The sequence below is a fragment of the Globicephala melas genome, chromosome 7 (genome assembly GCF_963455315.2).
Source record: "Globicephala melas chromosome 7, mGloMel1.2, whole genome shotgun sequence".
NCBI classification, from domain to species: domain Eukaryota; kingdom Metazoa; phylum Chordata; class Mammalia; order Artiodactyla; family Delphinidae; genus Globicephala; species Globicephala melas.
In genome coordinates, this window is record NC_083320.1 from 57,937,014 (window position 1) to 57,950,167 (window position 13,154).

The following is a 13,154-nucleotide window of genomic DNA, read 5'->3' on the forward strand; positions in this document are numbered from 1 at the left end:
AATCGTACCCATCCCGCAACTCGGCTTCCCAAACTCTCTTCCCGCCGGGTGCCCCAGGCTGCTGCTCGCGCAGTGGGCGGTGTAGACGCGCGCGTTCGATGTGTGCAGTGACCTTAGAGGACTTATAGTCCCCGTCAGCGATTTTCTCCCGGGGCCTCTCCCGAACTTTCCGGACAGCTTCACTGCAGTCTCATTCCCTCTACATTTTCTTTTTAAAATAGAACAGTTAAAGAAAGTTGCAAGGGTAAGAGAAACCAGCTGACCCAGTCAGGGGGACCCTAAATCTTCAACTCGTGTTTAGACTTTGAACTCTTTGAGATTAACAAAGGGTGCTTCTGCGAGGGGCCCAGCCTGGCCAGGTCCTTGGTCCTGCTCAATCCCGGAGGAATACATATTCCTTCCTGGGCCACCGGCTCCTGACTTTATCTCAGTTCTCTGGGAAGCCTCTCAGGTTGTCAGCAGTGACTGGATGGACTTGGTACCTTTTTCTGAAAATTGCGTGTCACTATTGTCCCCTGCATGGTCACTGGACCCCACCCCCAATCGCTGGCCGTGGGTAGTCCCAGGCTTTAGGTGGTGCAGCCGCGGAGCCCCTGGACAGAGTCCCGCCCTAGGTGGGTTTTCTTTTGCCAGTTTCCCAAGGCAATTCCAAAACAATACTGCAGCTTCATTTTGAGTCATGGGCATATTTTTCCTCCTCAAAAAAAATGTCTTTTTCTCTAGCGGATAAAATAACTCCGAAGAATTTTCCTTTTCAGTTTGCATAAAATACTTTTTGACTTCCGGAGGTAAGAGATCCTGCATAGGCCAGCAATATTTACATCTTAATCCCTCTTTACAGTGCTTACAACTCTGCCTTCACTCTTGCTGTGTATCTTTACCTGCCTGACATCCCCACAAGGTTGAGTTTCTCAGGGACCAAATCCGCCGCCACCTGTAGGAGCCCATTACCTGTTGAGTGGAATTGTGCAGACTAGACTCTGCAGATGTTATTAAAACATTTTAATATCATCTTCTTCCTTGGGACCTACCCAACCTCTGCCATAATTTTGGCTCCCTGAGCAGCACATAGACTCTTAGGTTTGTGGGATGTAGAACAGAGAGATTTGTAAGCAAGGTAACATCAGATTCTGGTACATTTAGAGACAATGAGATTACTTCCAGGTGGAGAGATTCATGCCTTCTTTCATTTGTTCATTTCAGCAATTAAGTGTCTACTGTGTGTTCAGCCACTTTCTGGCCCCTTGGGCCTATCATGCATATTGTGTACCTTGAGCCTCACTTATCTCATCCAAGAAATGGGGTTGATAACCTTTGCTCTTCCTCCATCTCATCGTGTGAGGATCAGGTGGGATAATGGCGTGTGAAACAGCAAAAAGCAGCACAGCACAGGGCATTGGAGGGCCACACAGACACAATAAAGGGCTAAAGTTGTGGGACAGGGGCAGTGAGGAGGTGGGATGCCTTTACTTTTTAAACGCACTGTCTTAGTTGCTCTGGCCAGGGATGAGCCCGCTTTTGTGGGAAGTATTTGTTACTGGGTCTGCGTCACTGTCTTAGATATTTCAGGGTGTTACTCACTACGGTTGTAATTTTAGGAACATACATGGTTTTTACAGTGCACATCAGGAGAACAGAATTAAAGAAAAGTGCCTTTTGTTGTTGTTGCTGTAACCACTTCAGTTTTCAGCATCTGTTATTTGGGATTGTGTGTCCCAGAGCCGTCATCTTACGGAAGCCTGCCCTCCCGTGAGGTCTACCAAATTCCTAATGATTTTCATAGAGGCTTCTCTGCCACTGTGACCCAGCAATCCACAATTATGTTGCAGTGCTGGACGGTTAGGCCTTGTGAATAGCCAGGACCCACGTATGTGAATCGGCTCACAGTTGAAATCAAGCAACATGCTCATTTGGCATTGAGGGTCCCTTTTAGGGGTCACTGTTGTGCCCTGTGCCAGGGTAGAAGGGGAGACCTAGCTCAGAAGCAGATGGGGTTTGGTCCCTGAATGCTTACCTCCTGGTAGAGATGAGACATGGTTTTGAACAGCAGGAATGCAGGGTAGAATGTGGTAAATAAGATGAAAAAAAGGTACAGAGCAAATACAGGGAATTCAGAGGAAAGAAATTACTTCCAGCTGGAGGGAGTCAGTCTTCCCTCATTTGTCTATCTAACGAGTATCTACCAAGTGTCTTCCATGTGCCAGGCATGGGAAGATTCATAGGCACGTGTACATTGTGTTCCATCTTCCCTGCTCCAACTGAGGAGCAGTTCAGTTTCCTCCTCCCTGGGAGAAATGAATACTTCCTTACGGGCCTCATTGCCCAGCCCAACATTTATCAGTTGTTCTCACCTTGTAGGGATTACGGTCAGGTTAGAATAATTAACTCTGCCTTTTATACTTGGAAGTAATAAAAACTCTGAGGCTCACCATATTCCCCAGAATACCTTCCATTAGTTGAGAAACGCTATCTACCTAACACGCTTTAACCAGTATTGAAGTACGCTGGTCCTTAGTCGTGGGTGTGACTTAAAAAGGCTTGATTCTGTAAGGCTGGGGTGAGGCCCAGGAATCTATTTTTGAAAGCCCCCCCCAGGTGGTACTGACGCACTACCACCTGCAGAGTCCCTAAAGGTAAAACCGTGAGCCAGGGGGTCAGGCAGATCTTCCATTCCCAGCTCTGTCTTCCACATGTTCTGCGACTTCTGTTTCTTTATCTTTAAAATCAGAGTACTGTAACCACCTGTACTACGGGGTTGTTCTGAGGGTCGGATGAAGTCATGGATGTGAATCACTTGGCGGATTATCCAGGACATGCGGCTGCTAGGTATTTGTGGGCCATTATTATTATTATTTTTCTTCAGCGAAGACAGCAAAAGAGATGATTTATTGTACACATGGTACATTCAGCCACAGCTGAGAACAGAACTAGTCCAGAATGTCACAAGTCCAGGACAAAGGACTGAAAGGGACCGTTTTGATACCAGCAAGATGGGCCTCTCAGAGGTGGTCGAGGCGATCAGAATGGCCATAAATGTTCCGGATCCATTGAGACAAGTTCTAGACAGTTGGCATGCAGTCCGACGACTTGTACCAGCGTGCCTGGCCTCTGGCTTCCCTTGTTTCTGCTCCCGTGGCTTCCGTGGGTGTACGAGTTTACTTGGACCTCTGCCCCATCTCTCTTCTTTTGCGCTTCAGCCTGCGCCTTTGCTTCTTCCTCCACCACCACCTCCTCTGCTTCTCCCCAAACTATCCTTCCTCTCCCAACAGCTCTTGGGCACCCTTGAGAACCCATTGATCCAGAACGATGGCGGCCTTCCCTTGCCACATCTACTCCCACAGTCTCCAGTTCTTACAGCCTCAGCCCACTGGCAGGGACTGCTCGCCTTCGCTCTCGTGGTGCGGAGGTTTCTCAGAAGATGGCGCCAAGGCCGAGACTGGGGGTCACTGTTACTATCAGTGTTAATTTGCGCAAAACACTGTGTAGGTATTCCTCTTTCCATATGGAAATAAAAAAAGAGCCTAAACATAGGAACTGCTTTTGTATATAAAGTAACACATAATGATCCCTCAGCTGTCTGTAGTTTATTGAGCATTTCACACTGATCACCTCATGTATTCTCTCAACAGCTGAGGAGGAGGGATATCACAGAGGAGAACATCAGTGTGGGGGGTGAGGGGAGGGCTACCAGCCTGTGGTATCTGCTTAGCCAATCAAGCTACTCTGTTGAGACGACCAGGGCAGATAAAGGGCCAGGGGAAGAGAGATGTGCTACTTTCCTGTCCCTTTGGCACCAGGAAGTGCTGGGGTAACATGTTGTGGTCGCACAGTGGCCCTCATCCGTGTGGGGTGACCAGGGGGACCGCCTGCCCCAGGCCAAGCTGCTTTGGTCACAGGTAGAGCGCCCACGCCCACCGGATGGGAGCAGCTCTGCTCTCGTGTTCTCTGGCGGCCAGGAGCCAAGAAACGTTGGCTGATACCTGGGGAGCCGCTCAGCATTGCAGCCTTCAGGTCAGGCGTCCATACTTGGTGAGAAGTCAAAAATAATCGACTTTGCTAATACTCAATAAAAGGAGAACGTAGCTAAAATAAACAGGCAAAACAATCACCTACAACTTTCATTAGTTTAGAAGCTTCAGAAACATGGTTCATATTGTAAAACCATGTTGCTGTGATGTTATACAAGTAGTCATCCCTTGGTGTCCGAGGGGCATTGGCCCAGGGCCCCCTGTGGATACCAAAATCTGCAGATGTATAAAAATCTGCTGACTATAACAAAATCTGCTGACTCTAACATTTTAGCATTGCCTACGAGGGATATATTGTTTCTCTTCTAATAAGCCATCTTTCCACTGTAACTCAGTAATTTCCTTTTAATTTCCTTTTATTGCTTAGTTATATTAATTTAAGTGAATCAGATTTTCAAAGCTTTCTGTGATCTGGCCCAAGCTTTACAAAATCTCTCCTTCCTTTCCTTCCTTCCTTCCATCCTTCCTCCCTCCCTCCCTTCCTCCCTCCCTTCCTCCCTCCCTTCCTCCCTCTTTCCTTTCTTTAACATTACCACTTACTGTGTGTCATTTAATTGAATCATTTAATAGTCACACAGCCCCGTGAGGTAGATTCTATACATGTATGTGGAGCCTGAGACTGAGAGAAGTTCGGTAACCTGCCCAAGGTCACACAGCTAGTGACAGAACTAGCATTCAAGCCTGGGGCAGTCTGATTCCAAGCTCTGCACTTTTAACCCTTAACTTCACCTTCTGCTGTATTATACACGACTTTTCATTGCTGTGGACTCCAGCCAAAGATTCTTTTCCATTCCCATCTGTATGCCTCTGCTTTGCCATTTCTTCTCTTGACACTGCCCTTCTCCTCACTTGTATGTTGAATCCTATAGATTCTTCATATTGGCCACAAGTACTTGTTGAGAAGAAAAATAGCAGACTTTGTTAATACTCAATAAGAGAAGAATACAGCTAAAATAAACAGGAGACACAATCACCTACAAATTTTGTTAGTTCAGTGGCTTCGATGAACATGGTTCACATTGTAAAAACATGCTTCTTAAGAAAAGTCGAAACGCCGTCTTCTTCTGGAGCCGATTCATCCCTCTTCTTAGTAAATTCTCATTGCTGTCTGTTTGGGCCTCACCTGTGGCTCGGAATCCACTCTATTCCGTATTGGAGTCACTTGCATGTGTTTTTTTCTCCCTCATTAGATTGTAAACTCTTTGAAGGAAATAACTTAATTTTTTTTTTTTTACATTCTCTCAGAAACAGTAGGTTCTTGTATAGTAGGTTCTCAATTAATGTTTGTTGAATGACAGTTTATTTCCACCACTCTGGTTGTAAGGTTTGAGGTGAGTGAATTTTTTATGAAGGCAAAATCGATTTTGATGTTGGCTTCTGAAGATGCTGGGAAACAAGTTTCATCCTAAGAGTGATTTCATCCTTCACCATGATTGATATGTATAATACATTACTTTTCATCACATACATAAGTATCTTTAAATGCTGTTTATCTTTATTTCTTCCAAATTGAAAAATAACAATGATCCTAATAATAAAGGAATGGGATTTTGTGTTCTTGTGGGGAATGTGGAAATTATTATTGTAGAACCTAAGAAGTAACATTTCCTGATCTAATGCCTGTATGTGGTTCACTTCCACATTAGTGAGTGTTCAGGCTCTCCCACCCACGGATTTTCCATCTTTTTCTTTGAGCTAAGAGGTGATGTACAACTTGAGAAAGGAGTTTAAGCAAAATTGAAGGACATTAGCCTCTCCCCAGACTGCCACAGACTCCTTTGTATTTGGAGGATAAATAGTTCTCTCAGGTAAGAGGTGTCTGCAGGAGGAAGGAAATGGTGAATAAAATGGAAAATTGAGGGCCAAATAGTTTCCTTGGCCAGAGGAGTCAATTACGATTTAAAATAAAAGTTAATTTTACATATGTTCTATTTTTCTTACATAGGCAATACACACACACATAAAAATATATATATACACACACACACATTTACATTATTTAAATATATATTTTGTCTCATAGGCAACACTTGGTTACTTTAAATACTGAATATGTAATGTGTACACCTTACCTCATTGTAACAGCTAAACACAGCTTGATTACATTCCTCCTATTCTCCCTCCTCCACCCCACATGTTTGAGACTGGGTTATTTGCATTTTGCTTGCCTGATAGTTTTAGCGTTTCTTGGACATATTGCTACTATGTTCTTAATAGTTGCATGGCATTCTGCTGTCCGGCTGGATATATTTTCCTGTTCAATGACCATCTTCTCATCTGTTAGCTCTTGCTAATGATGCCCAGACAGCTAGTCCATTGAGTCAAGTCAGACAACCAACCAATTCAGTGACAGCATCAATATAATCATTTAGTTGGCTTACACAGACCAAATGGGCAGTTGGTTGAATTTCTTGCTTTTCAACCACTTGTGTGTCACCCAGCCTGTTTCTGAAACTTCCCGAGCATTTTTCTATAGACGTATGCAGGAGATTAGGTCTGTTGACTGAAGAATTTAGGCCTGGGAGGGACCAAGAAAGAAATCTGGCCACATCTTTGATGCAATTTTGAAGTGTTGAACATGTTATCAAATAATATTTCAGGAAACTCTGAGACTATTTTCTGCCCTAGGCAGGATAGATTTTGAAAGCAGAGAACCTTTAGACCTTGGAGAAGATCTTGAGAAAACATGTACCCTAGCTATTTTTTTAAAAAAAATGTAAACAGTGAGGTCAGTGTCTTCACCACAGTAGACTTGTGTTATGGGGATGGATATTTAAATAGAGGAGACAGATCAGCCAGACATAAAAGGGGAAGAAATGGGTATTCTGGAGCAGGCTCATGTAATGTAAGGAGCACACGTATGTGCTGCGGGAGGGTCTTTCGGGAAGGACCGGGGTGATGGATTGAGAGAAAAGGGTGGGGGCAGGGAGAATACAACAAGACGAAACCAGTTATCTTTCCCAGGCCCCAGAAGGAAGGCTGGGGGACACTAAGACAAGTTTTCAGATGGTACTGACATTTCTAATTCAATTTTTGAGGGCCTAGAAAAAGGCAAAGTAGTTGAAGTCTTTTTAAAAATCTTTAAAAAGTAGTAATTTACTTTAGCAGTGCCTATTCTTATCTATTAGAGCAAGACTTTGATTGCCGCACATGGTTTAACATTTAACCCAAAGCATCCGTTTAAATAATCCCAGGTTTTGTGAGTAAAATGCCACATTATTCTTTTCCCTAGTTTTAGCACTGCTTAAAAAAAAAAAAGCCTCACGTGTTGTTTGAGACAAAATAAAAAATTAGATCATTGTTAAAATTGGGGATTACTTTACGTGGTACTTTACAAAGATGTTGGAGCTAGAACCTTATTAATTAAACATTGTAAACCTTTCCCCCCCTTAATCCTCTCCCTTTGATGAGGAACTGGCAGAAGAAAAAGAGAAAACAATTCTCAGTTGGTTAAAGGACTGTGCATGGGGTATTATGGTATTACTTTAACCACAACATTCCTTTCTGTACGGAATTTTTGCATACATCATCTCTACCTTGCTGTGATGAAACATGTCCCTTTTGTCAACCACCAAGCCAGGTGCTCAGTCTTTCTAATTCAGTCTTTGCTTCCTAGTTTTTGCTGAAAATGTGACTCTTATCACTTAAAAAAAATTAAATTATAGTTTTTACCTTGTTGAGATTACAAAAGTATTATGTGCTTGATATAAATAAAACAGAAGAGAAAGACATATACAAAGAAAAAGTTAATTTTTCTCCTATGTCTCTCAAATCTAACCACTCGGGGTAATCAATATTACCAGTTTGGGGTGTGCCCTTCTTTTCTCTTTGCTTATAAAACTATGTACAAATATATATGCACATATATAGTTTTTCTATTAAAAATAGAAACCTTATACACATTAGGCTACATGATTTTTAATTGCGGCATAATTGACACAAAACATTGTATAAGTTTAAGGTATACAACAAGTTGATTTGATACACTCATATATTGTAATATATTACCACCATAGATTGGCTAACCTCCAACATGTCACATAATTATCATTTCTTTTTAGTGATGAGAACAGTTAAGATCTAGTCTCTTAGCAACTTTCAAGTATTTAAAACAGTATTGTTAACTGTAATCACAATACTGTACATTAGATCCCTAGAACTTATTCATCTTCTAACTGCAAGTTTGTACCCTTTGACCAACATCTTCCCAATTCTCCTACCTCCCCCCACCCTACCCTGGCCCTGGTAACCACCATTCTAATCTCTGGTTCTACAAGTTCGGCTTTTTTAGATTCTACATTTAAGTGAGATCATACAGTATTTGTCTTTTTCTGACTTATTTCACTTAGCATAATACCTTCCAGATCCATCCATGTTGTCAGAAATGGAAGGATTTCCTTCTTTCTCTTGGCTGAATAATATTCGTGTGTGTGAGATATTTTCTGTATCCATCCATTGATGAACACTTAGGTTGTTTCCTTATCTTGGCTGTTGTAAATAATGCTACCATAAACATGGGGGTGAAGATATCTTTTTTGATATCCACAAGATTTATTTTTTATTTATTTACTTTTGGCTGCGTTGGGTCTTCATTGCTGCACGTGGGCTTTCTGTAGTGTGGTGAGTGGTGGCTACTCTTCGTTGCGGTGCGTGGGCTTCTCATTGCAGTGGCTTCTCTTGTTGCGGAGCATGGGCTCTAGGCACACGGGCTTCAGTATTTGCAAGCGTGCGGGCTCAGTCGTCGTGGCACGCGGGCCCTAGAGTGCGTGGGCTTCAGTAGTTGCGGCGCATGGGCTCTAGGACGCGTGGACTTCAGTAGATGTGGCATGCAGGCTCAGAGGTTGTGGCTCGCGGGCTGTAGAGCGCAGGCTAAGTAGTTGTGGCTCACGGGCTTAATTGCTCCGCTGCGTGTGGGATCTTCCCGGACCAGGGATTGAACCCATGTCCCCTACATTGGCAGGCGGAGTTTTAACCACTGCGCCACCAGGGAAGTCCCAAGATTTTTTTTTTTAACATAACAAAACATTATAGCCATTCTCTCCAAATTAAAAACTCATTTATACTATGGCTGACTGATATTCCGTAATTTAACCATTCATATTATTTCAAGTTTTGTGCTACTACAGTTCTTCCCCGAATATCCATGTGTTCAGAACATACTAGCATACAGAAGCTTTGATTTCTGTCACAGTCCCTAAAGTGGTATTACTTTCTAAAAGTTGTAGTAATTCATAGTCCTACTAAAACTATTTGAAAATATCTGTTTCCCCACATCCTTGCCAGTGTAATTCATTTTAGAAGTATAAACTTTCTAATCTCTTTTTCCTGTTTTGTTTCACATGATTTCTTTAGGGAGCACTTGTCACTCTCTTTACCTTTTTTTCTTTTTTAATTCCATTCATTTGAATTATTCATGCCCTGTCTTTTCCTTAATTTTCTAATGTGCATATGGTTTGTCTTCTAGACCTGGAGAAGAGAAACTTGAGCCTAAGCTCACTGAGCTTAATTGTTCTGTATCGAAATGAAACAAAACACTTGATATCTACATATAACAAAGTAAATACAGAACTTTTGATTCCAGTTTTCTCTTTCTGAAGTCTATTATGTAAGAAATGTCTCAGGAAATATAAATGTCTTACCAGGAAAAATGGAAACTTATAAAATGCAAAGATGGGAAATTTTAAAGGAGTTTTAAGCTTGCACAGCTAACTGGGTTTCCCTCTTGAATCTTAAAGTCTGAAGACAAACATTCTTTGAGAGCATTAGTTATAAGTTATGCTGAATTACATCAAGAGGAAAAAGTGAATCATAGCAGATAGGAATTTAAACCTGGATGGAGTGTGGTTGAAAGCCCCTGCCCTTGTTGCTCCTGCTTGTTTTTCTGGGAGGTGACACTAGATTCCACTGCTCCTGTCCTTGTAGTTGCTGAGTTCACTATAAAATTATTTGTATATAACTCCAGCAGTACATTGGTTAATCAGAAACAGCTGTACAACTGGATTCATTTATATGAACAGAATAACTAAATCAATCTGCAAAATTTCTTGTATCTGGGTAGGTCGGGCCAACATTGTGTAGCCCAGAATAATAACAGTGCTTTGTAACTAACCTGACACAGATGGCAAAAAGATTGTGTCTGGGCAGCAGACGTTGGAACTGAAAATTAAGAAGCCCTGTGAGTCCATGATATCTGCCATAATAAAATGTTGCTCTCTTTTTAATGTGAGTGTTTTAAAGGCTAGGAAGCTTCATAAAGGGATGTCCTGTTTAAGAAAGAACACATCAGAGTTGGACCCTCTGAGAGTTGGATCTCCTGAATGAGGCTGAATTGTCCAGATCAGTGTCCCCGGAAAGATCAGTTTGTACCTCCTGCCAAACTGTCGGGGCTGCGACAAGCCAAGGGCCTCCTGCTGGGAAGAGGCCACAGACTAGATGGGCAAACTGACGTGTCTGCCTGGGGGGAGCCAGGCCAAGGCAGGGAGAAGCACGAGGTTCCAGGCGAGACTGAGGCTGAAGTCCGGGCATAATGGAGCCAGAGGAATTCCTCAGGACGTGTGTTCTTGTGCAGAACCCTAAGGTCCTGAGGAGCTGAGTGAGTTCAGTTCAGAATGCAGCCTTGTCCATATGCCTCTCACAGTCAGTCTTTTTTTTTTTTTTTGCGGTACGCGGGCCTCTCACTGTTGTGGCTTCTCCCGTTGCGGAGCACAGGCTCCAGACGCGCAGGCTCAGTGGCCATGGCACACGGGCGCAGCCGCTCCGCGGCATGTGGGATCCTCCCAGACCGGGACACGAACCCGTGTCCCCTGCATCGGCAGGCGGACTCTCAGCCACTGCGCCACCAGGGAAGCCCCACAGTCAGTCTTAATGGAGACTTCAGTGCAGTAAGATGGGAGGTCTGATGAGAACAGGAAAATCTCTAGACCTTGAGTCTCCATGGGTGGCCCAGTCCTGCAGGACTGAACTCTCCACCACTCAAAAAAACAGGTTATTCTCAAGGCCAGAAATCCACTGGCCCTCAACTAGCCAGAGTCCTAAGTCTGGACTGGGTTCTGGGTACCTGGTTGGCCTTGGTAGGTAGCTGTATTAGGTATTAGCCAGAGAGTGGCAGTGAGGGAAAGTGGTGCCCAGGGGGAACTGGGCACAGACCATAGTTTTGGCATTGGGATTTGCAAACACTCAGCTTCTTGGGGTGCTCATATGCTGTTGCCTGAGGGCATGTGTCCCCTCTGCCCTGCCTTCACTTTCACTCTGCCCCTGGTTTTGGATGTCCATCAATCCTCAGAAATAGACTCTTGAAAGTCAAGTCACTTTCAGGCTAAGACCTGATATCAACCAGCTTATTACTTAATTCCTTTTGCACTGAATCCTCTGCTAAAGGTAGAGTAGTAAAGTGAAAAGTGCAGAAGAGCCGTAGACTAGGAGTTTACCATTGTTTTATAATCCCAGCTTTCTTGCCTAGTGGTCACATGACCTTGACAACAATAAAACACTGTGCAAAAATAGAGTAGGGGAATTTGTAAGAATGGGAAGAAGGCTGAGGCTAGGATGTCTGTGATGCCTGTGGTGGGACAGACCCGACATCTCCAGATAAGGCACTGTCTAAACAATGCAGTTGTTAACAGTTTAACTTATCAGTCAGAAATTTGATAAGTCTGAAATGTTACTTTACCTGTTTTTGACTAAGTATTAGGTAAATAAGGGAGAGAAATAGATGTTTATCTCATTCCTCATTTAGCTAAAATAGTGTGGCTGTGTGACGTGGAACTCATAGGGTTCTTCATTAATACTTGAATCTTACTGTATGCTTGAAAAAAGACCATTAGCTATTATCCCAAGATTTTCTTGTAATGTTATTTGTGGGAGTGAGACGTGAACCAGGTGAGGCCAGGTATGCCTGGCAGATCTTATTTTATTTACATCCAGTGAAAATCACACTAGCTCGTGTGTACCTACACACATCCATTATACTCACTTTTATTCTGTATTAGTGCACACATGGTCCCAACCCTGAAACCACATGTCCTTATCATCTACCACCCACGGGTGCATGTGTACACACACACACACACACATATACACACACACGTGCACACACATGTCATTGGCTTACCCCTTTTAAAGAACACTTCAGATAGAGCCAGGAAGTACCAATTCTAAATGTTGCTGGGAAAGCACATGGATTGCTGAGTTTTGTACACATCTGCCTTTGCAGTGTCTTAGAAAGCAGAGGTCATTGCTCACTAATGTGCCCTTTGTACAGTCTCAGACCAAACACCAAATGCAGGTGACTGTAAGTGTGCGCTTTGGAGGATGTTCACTGCGATGGTGGGGATTCCCGGGGGTGGAGAAAAATACCCACTTGGGGCTTTGCCTTGGGAGTTCTGCAGTGACCATTGATGGGTGGTTGTGACCATCACTGGGTGAGTGTCTTGTTTGTGTTTCTTAATCCTGGTCTGAGGAACAACACATTGCTGTTTTGGCTCAGAGGCAGACCATCTTGGATGGCATCCAAGAAACTGCACACTGCTCTTGCTTCTTGAGATTGGTGCTAACATTACAGGGTCTCCAGTTGTGCATAGAAAGATCCTGGACCAACACACTTGTAAATGGTACCCCTGTGGACTCTTTGCTTTACAGAGAGGTTAGACAAACTTGGCCACCCCGGAAGCTGAACCTTAGGACTGGTGCCCGAGGGAGCCCAACCACCATTTGTAGATAAGGTTGTGACTAGGAGAAGATGTTTTCTGAGTTCCAACCCAGATGCCCATGGAAGGATGGAGGCCTAGTAGAAACTTCCCCTTTGTCCCCTTCAGCTCTGGCCCCAGCAACACAGAGGGAGGAAGGAAAAGGGAGGATGTTCCTGGTGGTGGAGAGAGTACAGAGGTCAGCAGTGACAACAGGGAAAGGATCTGGTGGTGCTGAGCTACGGGGAGACGCCTCAGCAGTGGGAGTGAAGGGACTCGGATCCTAAGCGTCCTCTGCAGGGTAAGAAGCTTCCTGACCTAAGGATGTTGCTGGGTGGGGGCCCTGCAAGTGCAGGGAAAAGTGGTGAGCTGCACTAAGCGGTGACCGCCCTTACTAAGAAGTCATTAGGAAACAGAAGCAAGAGGGTGCCTGCCTGCTCTC

General features: G+C 43.8%; 1 protein-coding gene across 2 annotated transcripts in view; it reads left to right on the top strand.

Moving 5' to 3' along the window:
• WIPF1 (WAS/WASL interacting protein family member 1) overlaps positions 1–13,154 on the top strand; it is a 112,906-nt gene that overhangs the window by 685 nt on the left and 99,067 nt on the right. Inside the window, exon 1 of one of the 2 annotated variants that reach the window (XM_060302233.2) lies at positions 12,955–13,013. The exons of the other annotated variant lie outside the window; for it this stretch is intronic. The gene's annotated coding sequence lies outside the window, so the exon portion shown is untranslated. Of the gene's footprint in view, positions 1–12,954; positions 13,014–13,154 lie in introns of those variants that run through there. 2 annotated transcript variants of the gene reach the window in all.